At 34.7% G+C, this 14,543-nt stretch overlaps 3 non-coding genes across 3 annotated transcripts; all 3 read right to left on the bottom strand.

The window, feature by feature from the left end:
- Positions 1–8,225: 8,225 nt before the first annotated feature.
- On the bottom strand, positions 8,226–8,299 carry TRNAS-ACU (transfer RNA serine (anticodon ACU)). Its single transcript has one exon. It is a non-coding gene; the product is annotated as a tRNA-Ser (tRNA).
- Positions 8,300–9,396: 1,097 nt separating this feature from the next.
- TRNAS-ACU (transfer RNA serine (anticodon ACU)) lies at positions 9,397–9,470 on the bottom strand. The gene has a single exon. It is a non-coding gene; the product is annotated as a tRNA-Ser (tRNA).
- Positions 9,471–12,899: 3,429 nt separating this feature from the next.
- Positions 12,900–12,973, bottom strand: TRNAS-ACU (transfer RNA serine (anticodon ACU)). The gene has a single exon. It is a non-coding gene; the product is annotated as a tRNA-Ser (tRNA).
- Positions 12,974–14,543: the final 1,570 nt, after the last annotated feature.

Here is a 14,543-nt window from a genome sequence, read left to right as displayed (position 1 = left end):
TTTGAAATTTTGACTTGTCTACTTAAAGATCACCAAAATCTGATAACAAGGTCAATTACGTCCCTGGGTGGGATTGAACCACCAACCTTTTGGTTTATAGCCGTACACACTAACTGATTGCGCCACAGAGACACTTTGCAAATGTACATACTGACAAAGGCTAATAAGCATTCATCTAAAACGTTTCCTAGAAAAACTTTAAAAAGTCAATAATCTGGAGAGTTTTTGTAAGATGTTTCTTCCATCCACCAACGAAGAAACACATTGGTACTTTCCCATGATGAGTGAGTGCTTCAGGATCTCTTGCACTTACATGTGCAGCAGAGTACTGCAATGGAAGCATGCTGGGCCCATAACCCAGAGGTAGGCAGATTAAAACTATCCTCTGCTATATGCATTTTTTTTGTTAATTAAAGTAATCCAAAACTGGGATTGATATTTTTGCTCTTTTATTTTTCATTAAAGTACAATAACTTTTACCATTTTAATTTGTTTTAATAGTATATTGAAAGTATTGTTTTCTTTTAAAAATCCACTTAATTTTCTTTACCCTATTATTAAAATGGTAATTGACAAAAACAAACTACATTGTCATCAGAAGAGCAATACAAAATGTACAAGTGATATATTAAAATCATCTTTCCAGCTTGAATTTCAATGATGCATTGGGGCAACGATTTTGTGAGAAACATTTTCACCCTTAAATAAAGATTTTCTTAATTCCTTACCTGTGTGCTAATTAGATATCACCTTGTTTTCACATTAAACAGACTTCCACATGAGAAAGCAGCAAGGATGCAGTGGCGTTAATGTTTCCTGGTGTCAACCTGTATTATTTCAGTAGACATTGAAATGAGGATGCATCTTGCTGCCTTTCCAATGAAGCAAGTTTAATTTAGTAATAGGTGAAAAACCATCCATACAAAGGTGTTAATCAGAGACTTGGCTTTGTGGACACTTTTCAGAGAACAAATTTGTTAGCATAAAAATAAAGCCAGAAAATGAAGAGCTGTTTAATCACTCAATTGGATTTTTTTGCCAGCATATTTCTTTTTCTCTGCAACCCACTGCTAAATTGTGCTTCCTAGCTGTTTTTATAAAATCACTGAATCAAATCTAACTCTGATTACATCAGAGAAGGCCAGGTACCCTACACCATAAGAGGGGGTTTGAAATTTTGACTTGTCTACTTAAAGATCACCAAAATCTGATAACAAGGTCAATTACGTCCCTGGGTGGGATTGAACCACCAACCTTTTGGTTTATAGCCGTACACACTAACTGATTGCGCCACAGAGACACTTTGCAAAAGTACATACTGACAAAGGCTAATAAGCATTCATCTAAAATGTTTCCTAGAAAAACTTTAAAAAGTCAATAATCTGGAGAGTTTTTGTAAGATGTTTCTTCCATCCACCAACGAAGAAACACATTGGTACTTTCCCATGATGAGTGAGTGCTTCAGGATCTCTTGCACTTACATGTGCAGCAGAGTACTGCAATGGAAGCATGCTGGGCCCATAACCCAGAGGTAGGCAGATTAAAACTATCCTCTGCTATATGCATTTTTTTTTGTTAATTAAAGTAATCCAAAACTGGGATTGATATTTTTGCTCTTTTATTTTTCATTAAAGTACAATAACTTTTACCATTTTAATTTGTTTTAATAGTATATTGAAAGTATTGTTTTCTTTTAAAAATCCACTTAATTTTCTTTACCCTATTATTAAAATGGTAATTGACAAAAACAAACTACATTGTCATCAGAAGAGCAATACAAAATGTACAAGTGATATATTAAAATCATCTTTCCAGCTTGAATTTCAATGATGCATTGGGGCAACGATTTTGTGAGAAACATTTTCACCCTTAAATAAAGATTTTCTTAATTCCTTACCTGTGTGCAAATTAGATATCACCTTGTTTTCACATTAAACAGACTTCCACATGAGAAAGCAGCAAGGATGCAGTGGCGTTAATGTTTCCTGGTGTCAACCTGTATTATTTCAGTAGACATTGAAATGAGGATGCATCTTGCTGCCTTTCCAATGAAGCAAGTTTAATTTAGTAATAGGTGAAAAACCATCCTTACAAAGGTGTTAATCAGAGACTTGGCTTTGTGGACACTTTTCAGAGAACAAATTTGTTAGCATAAAAATAAAGCCAGAAAATGAAGAGCTGTTTAATCACTCAATTGGATTTTTTTGCCAGCATATTTCTTTTTCTCTGCAACCCACTGCTAAATTGTGCTTCCTAGCTGTTTTTATAAAATCACTGAATCAAATCTAACTCTGATTACATCAGAGAAGGCCAGGTACCCTACACCATAAGAGGGGGTTTGAAATTTTGACTTGTCTACTTAAAGATCACCAAAATCTGATAACAAGGTCAAATACATCCCTGGGTGGGATTGAACCACCAACCTTTTGGTTAATAGCCGTGCACACTAACTGATTGCGCCACAGAGACACTTTGCAAAAGTCCATACTGACAAAGGCTAATAAGCATTCATCTAAAACGTTTCCTAGAAAAACTTTAAAAAGTCAATAATCTGGAGAGTTTTTGTAAGATGTTTCTTCCATCAACCAACGAAGAAACACATTGGTACTTTCCCATGATGACTGAGTGCTTCAGGATCTCTTGCACTTACATGTGCAGCAGAGTACTGCAATGGAAGCATGCTGGGCCCATAACCCAGAGGTAGGCAGATTGAAACTATCCTTTGCTATATGCATTTTTTTTTGTTAATTTAAGAAATCAAAACTGGGATTGATATTTTTGCTCTTTTATTTTTACTTAAAGTACAATAACTTTTACCATTTTAATTTGTTTTAATAGTATATTGACAGTATAGTTTTCTTTAAAAAATCCACTTAATTTTCTTTACCCTATTATTAAAAGGGTAATTGACAAAAACAAACTACATTGTCACCAGAAGAGCAATACAAAATGTACAAGTGATATATTAAAATCATCTTTCCAGCTTGAATTTCAATGATGCATTGGGGCAACGATTTTGTGAGAAACATCTTCACCCTTAAATAAAGATTTTCTTAATTCCTTACCTGTGTGCTAATTAGATATCACCTTGTTTTCACATTAAACAGACTTCCACATGAGAAAGCAGCAAGGATGCAGTGGCGTTAATGTTTCCTTGTGTCAACCCGTATTATTTCAGTAGACATTGAAATGAGGATGCATCTTGCTGCCTTTCCAATGAAGCAAATTTAATTTAGTAATAGGTGAAAAACCATCCCTACAAAGGTGTTAATCAGAGACTTGGCTTTGTGGACACTTTTCAAAGAACAAATTTGTTAGCATAAAAATAAAGCCAGAAAATTAAGAGCTGTTTAATCACTCAATTGGATTTTTTTGCCAGCATATTTCTTTTTCTCTGCAACCCACTGCTAAATTGTGCTTCCTAGCTGTTTTATAAAATCACTGAATCAAATCTAACTCTGATTACATCAGAGAAGGCCAGGTACCCTACACCATAAGAGGGGGTTTGAAATTTTGACTTGTCTACTTAAAGATCACCAAAATCTGATAACAAGGTCAATTACGTCCCTGGGTGGGATTGAACCACCAACCTTTTGGTTTATAGCTGTACACACTAACTGATTGCACCACAGAGACACTTTTTAAAAGTACATACTGACAAAGGCTAATAAGCATTCATCTAAAACGTTTCCTAGAAAAACTTTAAAAAGTCAATAATCTGGAGAGTTTTTGTAAGATGTTTCTTCCATCCACCAACGAAGAAACACATTGGTACTTTCCCATGATGAGTGAGTGCTTCAGGATCTCTTGCACTTACATGTGCAGCAGAGTACTGCAATGGAAGCATGCTGGGCCCATAACCCAGAGGTAGGCAGATTGAAACTATCCTTTGCTATATGCATTTTTTTTGTTAATTTAAGTAATCAAAACTGGGATTGATATTTTTGCTCTTTTATTTTTCATTAAAGTACAATAACTTTTACTATTTTAATTTGTTTTATTAGTATATTGAAAGTATTGTTTTCTTTTAAAAATCCACTTAATTTTCTTTACCCTATTATTAAAATGGTAATTGACAAAAACAAACTACATTGTCACCAGAAGAGCAATACAAAATGTACAAGTGATATATTAAAATCATCTTTCCAGCTTGAATTTCAATGATGCATTGGGGCAACGATTTTGTGAGAAACATTTTCACCCTTAAATAAAGATTTTCTTAATTCCTTACCTGTGTGCTAATTAGATATCACCTTGTTTTCACATTAAACAGACTTCCACATGAGAAAGCAGCAAGGATGCAGTGGCGTTAATGTTTCCTGGTGTCAACCTGTATTATTTCAGTAGACATTGAAATGAGGATGCATCTTGCTGCCTTTCCAATGAAGCAAGTTTAATTTAGTAATAGGTGAAAAACCATCCTTACAAAGGTGTTAATCAGAGACTTGGCTTTGTGGACACTTTTCAGAGAACAAATTTGTTAGCATAAAAATAAAGCCAGAAAATGAAGAGCTGTTTAATCACTCAATTGGATTTTTTTGCCAGCATATTTCTTTTTCTCTGCAACCCACTGCTAAATTGTGCTTCCTAGCTGTTTTTATAAAATCACTGAATCAAATCTAACTCTGATTACATCAGAGAAGGCCAGGTACCCTACACCATAAGAGGGGGTTTGAAATTTTGACTTGTCTACTTAAAGATCACCAAAATCTGATAACAAGGTCAATTACGTCCCTGGGTGGGATTGAACCACCAACCTTTTGGTTAATAGCCATACACACTAACTGATCGCGCCACAGAGACACTTTGCAAAAGTACATACTGACAAAGGCTAATAAGCATTCATCTAAAACGTTTCCTAGAAAAACTTTAAAAAGTCAATAATCTGGAGAGTTTTTGTAAGATGTTTCTTCCATCAACCAACGAAGAAACACATTGGTACTTTCCCAGGATGAGTGAGTGCTTCAGGATCTATTGCACTTACATGTGCAGCAGAGTATAGCAATGGAAGCATGCTGGGCACATAACCCAGAGGTAGGCAGATTGAAACTATCCTCTGCTATATGCATTTTTTTTTTAATTAAAGTAATCCAAAACTGGGATTGATATGTTGGCTCTTTTATTTTTACTTACAGTACAATAACTTTTACCATTTTAATTTGTTTTAATAGTATATTGACAGTATTGTTTTCTTTCAAAAATCCACTTAATTTTTTTTACCCTATTATTAAAATGGTAATTGACAAAAACAAACTACATTGTCACCAGAAGAGCAATACAAAATGTACAAGTGATATATTAAAATCATCTTTCCAGCTTGAATTTCAATGATGCATTGGGGCAACGATTTTGTGAGAAACATTTTCACCCTTAAATAAAGATTTTCTTAATTCCTTACCTGTGTGCTAATTAGATATCACCTTGTTTTCACATTAAACAGACTTCCACATGAGAAAGCAGCAAGGATGCAGTGGCGTTAATGTTTCCTGGTGTCAACCTGTATTATTTCAGTAGACATTGAAATGAGGATGCATCTTGCTGCCTTTCCAATGAAGCAAGTTTAATTTAGTAATAGGTTAAAAACCATCCTTACAAAGGTGTTAATCAGAGACTTGGCTTTGTGGACACTTTTCAGAGAACAAATTTGTTAGCATAAAAATAAAGCCAGAAAATTAAGAGCTGTTTAATCACTCAATTGGATTTTTTTTGCCAGCATATTTCTTTTTCTCTGCAACCCACTGCTAAATTGTGCTTCCTAGCTGTTTTTCTAAAATCACTGAATCAAATCTAACTCCATCAGAGAAGGCCACGTACCCTACACCAGAACAGGGGGTTTGAAATTTTGACTTGTCTACTTAAAGATCACCAAAATCTGATAACAAGGTCAAATACGTCCCTGGGTGGGATTGAACCACCAACCTTTTGGTTAATAGCCATGCACACTAACTGATTGCGCCACAGAGACACTTTGCAAAAGTCCATACTGACAAAGGCTAATAAGCATTCATCTAAAACGTTTCCTAGAAAAACTTTAAAAAGTCAATAATCTGGAGAGTTTTTGTAAGATGTTTCTTCCATCAACCAACGAAGAAACACATTGGTACTTTCCCATGATGAGTGAGTGCTTCAGGATCTCTTGCACTTACATGTGCAGCAGAGTACAGCAATGGAAGCATGCTGGGCCCATAACCCAACGGTAGGCAGATTGAAACTATCCTCTGCTATATGCATTTTTTTTTGTTAAAGTAATCCAAACTGGGATTGATATTTTGGCTCTTTTATTTTTACTTAAAGTACAATAACTTTTACCATTTTAATTTGTTTTAATAGTATATTGACAGTATTGTTTTCTTTCAAAAATCCACTTAATTTTCTTTACCCTATTATTAAAATGGTAATTGACAAAAACAAACTACATTGTCACCAGAAGAGCAATACAAAATGTACAAGTGATATATTAAAATCATCTTTCCAGCTTGAATTTCAATGATGCATTGGGGCAACGATTTTGTGAGAAACATCTTCACCCTTAAATAAAGATTTTCTTAATTCCTTACCTGTGTGCTAATTAGATATCACCTTGTTTTCACATTAAACAGACTTCCACATGAGAAAGCAGCAAGGATACAGTGGCGTTAATGTTTCCTGGTGTCAACCTGTATTATTTCAGTAGACATTGAAATGAGGATGCATCTTGCTGCCTTTCCAATGAAGCAAGTTTAATTTAGTAATAGGTGAAAAACCATCCCTACAAAGGTGTTAATCAGAGACTTGGCTTTGTGGACACTTTTCAAAGAACAAATTTGTTAGCATAAAAATAAAGCTAGAAAATGAAGAGCTGTTTAATCACTCAATTGGATTTTTTTTGCCAGCATATTTCTTTTTCTCTGCAACCCACTGCTAAATTGTGCTTCCTAGCTGTTTTTATAAAATCACTGAATCAAATCTAACTCTGATTACATCAGAGAAGGCCAGGTACCCTACACCATAACAGGGGGTTTGAAATTTTGACTTGTCTACTTAAAGATCACCAAAATCTGATAACAAGGTCAATTATGTCCCTGGTTGGGATTGAACCACCAACCTTTTTGATAGTAGCCGGACATACTAACCGATTGCGCCACAGAGACACTTTGCAAAAAGTGCATACTGACAAAGTCTAATAAGCATACATCTAGAACGTATCCTAGAAAATCTTTAAAGAGTCAATAATCTGGAGAGTTTTTGTAAGATGTTTCTTCCATCAACCAATGAAGAAACACATTGGTACTTTCCCATGATGAGTGAGTGCTTCAGGATCTCTTGCACTTACATGTGCAGCAGAGTACTGCAATGGAAGCATGCTGGGCCCATAACCCAGAGGTAGGCAGATTGAAACTATCCTTTGCTATATGCATTTTTTTTGTTAATTTAAGTAATCAAAACTGGGATTGATATTTTTGCTCTTTTATTTTTACTCGAAGTACAATAACTTTTACCATTTTAATTTGTTTGAATAGTATATTGACAGTATAGTTTTCTTTAAAAAATCCACTTAATTTTCTTTACCCTATTATTAAAAGGGTAATTGACAAAAACAAACTACATTGTCACCAGAAGAGCAATACAAAATGTACAAGTGATATATTAAAATCATCTTTCCAGCTTGAATTTCAATGATGCATTGGGGCAACGATTTTGTGAGAAACATCTTCACCCTTAAATAAAGATTTTCTTAATTCCTTACCTGTGTGCTAATTAGATATCACCTTGTTTTCACATTAAACAGACTTCCACATGAGAAAGCAGCAAGGATGCAGTGGCGTTAATGTTTCCTGGTGTCAACCTGTATTATTTCAGTAGAAATTGAAATGAGGATGCATCTTGCTGCCTTTCCAATGAAGCAAGTTTAATTTAGTAATAGGTGAAAAACGATCCCTACAAAGGTGTTAATCAGAGACTTGGCTTTGTGGACACTTTTCAGAGAACAAATTTGTTAGCATAAAAATAAAGCCAGAAAATGAAGAGCTGTTTAATCACTCAATTGGATTTTTTTTGCCAGCATATTTCTTTTTCTCTGCAACCCACTGCTAAATTGTGCTTCCTATCTGTTTTTATAAAATCACTGAATCAAATCTAACTCTGATTACATCAGAGAAGGCCAGGTACCCTACACCATAACAGGGGGTTTGAAATTTTGACTTGTCTACTTAAAGATCACCAAAATCTGATAGCAAGGTCAATTACGTCCCTGGGTGGGATTGAACCACCAACCTTTTGGTTAGTAGCCAGACACACTAACCGATTGCACCACAGAGACACTTTGTAAAAAGTACATCCTGACAAAGGCTAATAAGCATACATCTAGAACGTTTCCTAGAAAAACTTTAAAAAGTCAATAATCTGGAGAGTTTTTGTAAGATGTTTCTCCCATCAACCAACGAAGAAACACATTGGTACTTTCCCATGATGAGTGAGTGCTTCAGGATCTCTTGCACTTACATGTGCAGCAGAGTACTGCAATGGAAGCATGCTGGGCCCATAACCCAGAGGTAGGCAGATTGAAACTATCCTTTGCTATATGCATTTTTTTTTGTTAATTTAAGTAATCAAAACTGGGATTGATATTTTTGCTCTTTTATTTTTACTTAAAGTACAATAACTTTTACCATTTTAATTTGTTTTAATAGTATATTGACAGTATAGTTTTCTTTCAAAAATCCACTTAATTTTCTTTACCCTATTATTAAAATGGTAATTGACAAAAACAAACTACATTGTCACCAGAAGAGCAATACAAAATGTACAAGTGATATATTAAAATCATCTTTCCAGCTTGAATTTCAATGATGCATTGGGGCAACGATTTTGTGAGAAACATTTTCACCCTTAAATAAAGATTTTCTTAATTCCTTACCTGTGTGCTAATTAGATATCACCTTGTTTTCACATTAAACAGACTTCCACATGAGAAAGCAGCAAGGATGCAGTGGCGTTAATGTTTCCTTGTGTCAACCTGTATTATTTCAGTAGACATTGAAATGAGGATGCATCTTGCTGCCTTTCCAATGAAGCAAGTTTAATTTAGTAATAGGTTAAAAACCATCCATACAAAGGTGTTAATCAGAGACTTGGCTTTGTGGACACTTTTCAGAGAACAAATTTGTTAGCATAAAAATAAAGCCATAAAATTAAGAGCTGTTTAATCACTCAATTGGATTTTTTTTGCCAGCATATTTCTTTTTCTCTGCAACCCACTGCTAAATTGTGCTTCCTAGCTGTTTTTTATAAAATCACTGAATCAAATCTAACTCTGATTACATCAGAGAAGGCCAGGTACCCTACAACATAAAAGGGGGTTTGAAATTTTGACTTGTCTACTTAAAGATCACCAAAACCTGATCACAAGGTCAATTATGTCCCTGGGTGGGATTGAACCACCAACCTTTTGGTTAGTAGCCAAACACACTAACCGATTGCGCCACAGAGACACTTTGGAAAAATTACATACTGACAAAGGCTAATAAGCATTCATCTAGAACGTTTCCTAGAAAAACTTTAAAAAGTCAATAATCTGGAGAGTTTTTGTAAGAATTTTCTTAAATCAACCAACGAAGAAACACATTGGTACTTTCCCATGATGAGTGAGTGCTTCAGGATCTCTTGCACTTACATGTGCAGCAGAGTACTGCAATGGAAGCATGCTGGGCCCATTACCCAGAGGTAGGCAGATTGAAACTATCCTCTGCTATATGCATTTTTTTTGTTAATTAAAGTAATCCAAAACTGGGATTGATATGTTAGCTATTTTATGTTTACTTAAAGTACAATAACTTTTACCATTTTAATTTGTTTTAATAGTATATTGACAGTATTGTTTTCTTTCAAAAATCCACTTAATTTTCTTTACCCTATTATTAAAATGGTAATTGACAAAAACAAACTACATTGTCACCAGAAGAGCAATACAAAATGTACAAGTGATATATTAAAATCATCTTTCCAGCTTGAATTTCAATGATGCATTGGGGCAACGATTTTGTGAGAAACATCTTCACCCTTAAATAAAGATTTTCTTAATTCCTTACCTGTGTGCTAATTAGATATCACCTTGTTTTCACATTAAACAGACTTCCACATGAGAAAGCAGCAAGGATGCATTGGCGTTAATGTTTCCTGGTGTCAACCTGTATTATTTCAGTAGACATTGAAATGAGGATGCATCTTGCTGCCTTTCCAATGAAGCAAGTTTAATTTAGTAATAGGTGAAAAACCATCCTTACATAGGTGTTCATCAGAGACTTGGCTTTGTGGACACTTTTCAGAGAACAAATTTGTTAGCATAAAAATAAAGCCAGAAAATGAAGAGCTGTTTAATCACTCAATTGGATTTTTCTGCCAGCATATTTTTTTTCTCTGCAACCGACTGCTAAATTGTGCTTCCTAGCTGTTTTTTATAAAATCACTTAATCAAATCTAACTCTGATTACATCAGAGAAGGCCAGGTACCCTACATCATAACAGGGGGTTTGAAATTTTGACTTGTCCACTTAAAGATCACCAAAACCTGGTCACAAGGTCACTTACATCCCTGGGTGGGATTGAACCACCAACCTTTTGGTTAGTAGCCAAACACACTAACTGATTGCACCACAGAGACACTTTGCAAAAGTGGATACTGACAAAGGCTAATAAGCATTCATCTAAAACGTTTCCTAGAAAAACTTTAAAAAGTCAGTAATCTGGAGAGTTTTTGTAAGATGTTTCTTCCATCCACCAACGAAGAAACACATTGGTACTTTCCCATGATGAGTGAGTGCTTCAGGATCTCTTGCACTTACATGTGCAGCAGAGTACTGCAATGGAAGCATGCTGGGCCCATAACCCAGAGGTAGGCAGATTAAAACTATCCTCTGCTATATGCATTTTTTTTGTTAATTAAAGTAATCCAAAACTGGGATTGATATTTTTGCTCTTTTATTTTTCATTAAAGTACAATAACTTTTACCATTTTAATTTGTTTTAATAGTATATTGAAAGTATTGTTTTCTTTTAAAAAGCCACTTAATTTTCTTTACCCTATTATTAAAATGGTAATTGACAAAAACAAACTACATTGTCACCAGAAGAGCAATACAAAATGTACAAGTGATATATTAAAATCATCTTTCCAGCTTGAATTTCAATGATGCATTGGGGCAACGATTTTGTGAGAAACATCTTCACCCTTAAATAAAGATTTTCTTAATTCCTTACCTGTGTGCTAATTAGATATCACCTTGTTTTCACATTAAACAGACTTCCACATGAGAAATCAGCAAGGATGCAGTGGCATTAATGTTTCCTGGTATCAACCCGTATTATTTCAGTAGACATTGAAATGAGGATGCATCTTGCTGCCTTTCCAATGAAGCAAGTTTAATTTAGTAATAGGTGAAAAACCATCCCTACAAAGGTGTTAATCAGAGACTTGGCTTTGTCGACACTTTTCAGAGAACAAATTTGTTAGCATAAAAATAAAGCCAGAAAATTAAGAGCTGTTTAATCACTCAATTGGATTTTTTTGCCAGCATATTTCTTTTTCTCTGCAACTCACTGCTAAATTGTGCTTCCTAGCTGTTTTTATAAAATCACTGAATCAAATCTAACTCTGATTACATCAGAGAAGGCCAGGTACTCTACACCATAAGAGGGGGTTTGAAATTTTGACTTGTCTACTTAAAGATCACCAAAATCTGATAACAAGGTCAATTATGTCCCTGGGTGGGATTAAACCACCAACCTTTTGGTTAGTAGCCAAACACACTAACTGATTGCACCACAGAGACACTTTGCAAAAGTGGATACTGACAAAGGCTAATAAGCATTCATCTAGAACGTTTCCTAGAAAAACTTTAAAAAGTCAATAATCTGGAGAGTTTTTGTAAGATGTTTCTTAGATCAACCAACGAAGAAACACATTGGTACTTTCCCATGATGAGTGAGTGCTTCAGGATCTCTTGCACTTACATGTGCAGCAGAGTACTGCAATGGAAGCATGCTGGGCCCATAACCCAGAGGTAGGCAGATTAAAACTATCCTCTGCTATATGCATTTTTTTTTATTAAAGTAATCCAAAACTGGGATTGATATTTTAGCTCTTTTATTTTTACTTAAAGTACAATAACTTTTACCATTTTAATTTGTTTTAATAGTGTATTGACAGTATAGTTTTCTTTAAAAAATCCACTTAATTTTCTTTACCCTATTATTAAAAGGGTAATTGACAAAAACAAACTACATTGTCACCAGAAGAGCAATACAAAATGTACAAGTGATATATTAAAATCATCTTTCCAGCTTGAATTTCAATGATGCATTGGGGCAACGATTTTGTGAGAAACATCTTCACCCTTAAATAAAGATTTTCTTAATTCCTTACCTGTGTGCTAATTAGATATCACCTTGTTTTCACATTAAACAGACTTCTACATGAGAAAGCAGCAAGGATGCAGTGGCGTTTTATGTTTCCTGGTGTCAACCTGTATTATTTCAGTAGACATTGAAATGAGGATGCATCTTGCTGCCTTTCCAATGAAGCAAGTTTAATTTAGTTATAGGTGAAAAACCATCCCTACAAAGGTGTTAATCAGAGACTTGGCTTTGTGGACACTTTTAGAGAACAAATTTGTTAGCATAAAAATAAAGGCAGAAAATGAAGAGCTGTTTAATCACTCAATTGGATTTTTCTGCCAGCATATTTTTTTTCTCTGCAACCCATTGCTAAATTGTGCTTCCTAGCTGTTTTTTTATAAAATCACTGAATCAAATCTAACTCTGATTACATCAGAGAAGGCCAGGTACCCTACACCATAAAATGGGGTTTGAAATTTTGACTTGTCTACTTAAAGATCACCAAAACCTGATCACAAGGTCAATTATGTCCCTGGGTGGGATTGAACCACCAACCTTTTGGTTAGTAGCCAGACACACTAACCGATTGCGCCACAGAGACACTTTGCAAAAAGTACATCCTGACAAAGGCTAATAAGCATTCATCTAGAACGTTTCCTAGAAAAACTTTAAAAAGTCAATAATCTGGAGAGTTTTTGTAAGAATTTTCTTAAATCAACCAACGAAGAAACACATTGGTACTTTCCCATGATGAGTGAGTGCTTCAGGATCTCTTGCACTTACATGTGCAGCAGAGTACTGCAATGGAAGCATGCTGGGCCCATTACCCAGAGGTAGGCAGATTGAAACTATCCTCTGCTATATGCATTTTTTTTGTTAATTAAAGTAATCCAAAACTGGGATTGATATGTTAGCTATTTTATGTTTACTTAAAGTACAATAACTTTTACCATTTTAATTTGTTTTAATAGTATATTGACAGTATTGTTTTCTTTCAAAAATCCACTTAATTTTCTTTACCCTATTATTAAAATGGTAATTGACAAAAACAAACTACATTGTCACCAGAAGAGCAATACAAAATGTACAAGTGATATATTAAAATCATCTTTCCAGCTTGAATTTCAATGATGCATTGGGGCAACGATTTTGTGAGAAACATCTTCACCCTTAAATAAAGATTTTCTGAATTCCTTACCTGTGTGCTAATTAGATATCACCTTGTTTTCACATTAAACAGACTTCTACTTGAGAAAGCAGCAAGGATGCAGTGGCGTTAATGTTTCCTGGTGTCAACCTGTATTATTTCAGTAGAAATTGAAATGAGGATGCATCTTGCTGCCTTTCCAATGAAGCAAGTTTAATTTAGTAATAGGTGAAAAAACATCCTTACATAGGTGTTCATCAGAGACTTGGCTTTGTGGACACTTTTCAGAGAACAAATTTGTTAGCATAAAAATAAAGCCAGAAAATGAAGAGCTGTTTAATCACTCAATTGGATTTTTCTGCCAGCATATTTTTTTTCTCTGCAACCCACTGCTAAATTGTGCTTCCTAGCTGTTTTTTATAAAATCACTTAATCAAATCTAACTCTGATTACATCAGAGAAGGCCAGGTACCCTACATCATAAGAGGGGGTTTGAAATTTTGACTTGTCCACTTAAAGATCACCAAAACCTGATCACAAGGTCACTTACATCCCTGGGTGGGATTGAACCACCAACCTTTTGGTTAGTAGCCAAACACACTAACTGATTGCACCACAGAGACACTTTGCAAAAGTGGATACTGACAAAGGCTAATAAGCATTCATCTAAAACGTTTCCTAGAAAAACTTTAAAAAGTCAGTAATCTGGAGAGTTTTTGTAAGATGTTTCTTCCATCCACCAACGAAGAAACACATTGGTACTTTCCCATGATGAGTGAGTGCTTCAGGATCTCTTGCACTTACATGTGCAGCAGAGTACTGCAATGGAAGCATGCTGGGCCCATAACCCAGAGGTAGGCAGATTAAAACTATCCTCTGCTATATGCATTTTTTTTTGTTAATTAAAGTAATCCAAAACTGGGATTGATATTTTTGCTCTTTTATTTTTCATTAAAGTACAATAACTTTTACCATTTTAATTTGTTTTAATAGTATATTGAAAGTATTGTTTTCTTTTAAAAAG

The sequence above is a fragment of the Pseudophryne corroboree genome, chromosome 3 (genome assembly GCF_028390025.1).
Source record: "Pseudophryne corroboree isolate aPseCor3 chromosome 3, aPseCor3.hap2, whole genome shotgun sequence".
Lineage (NCBI taxonomy): Eukaryota > Metazoa > Chordata > Amphibia > Anura > Myobatrachidae > Pseudophryne > Pseudophryne corroboree.
This window is presented reverse-complemented; position numbering and strand designations above follow the sequence as displayed.